Source organism: Cariama cristata, unplaced genomic scaffold, assembly GCF_000690535.1.
Source record: "Cariama cristata isolate BGI_N322 unplaced genomic scaffold, ASM69053v1 scaffold33249, whole genome shotgun sequence".
NCBI classification, from domain to species: Eukaryota; Metazoa; Chordata; class Aves; order Cariamiformes; family Cariamidae; genus Cariama; species Cariama cristata.
In genome coordinates, this window is record NW_009634755.1 from 1 (window position 1) to 354 (window position 354).

Sequence of the window (354 nt, forward strand, 5' to 3'; positions counted from 1 at the left end):
GGGAAGGGGGCGGTGGGTCCACATGACACAGGACGGTGAACCTGTTGGAGGTCGCTTCACGGTGCAGTCGGCTCCCATCTAGAAAGGGCTGTGTGAGAGCGGTGTAAATAGCTGTAAGGTTTGTGCATCGGTAACCTCACAGACATTTGTCCTGTGGAACGAATCAAAAATCTTCATTTGGTAGATGGAGAGCTCTAAGGTTTAAGAGAAGTACGTCTTTTCATGCTTTATGGAACGACACTAAGTGTGGGTAACTTCCAAGGTGTTTTGTTAGCATTTGTAGTGAGCTGCATGCAGCGCAGAAAGCACTTTGTAGCCTAACAGGAAAGCAAAGCTCCTATCTACAGAATAAGT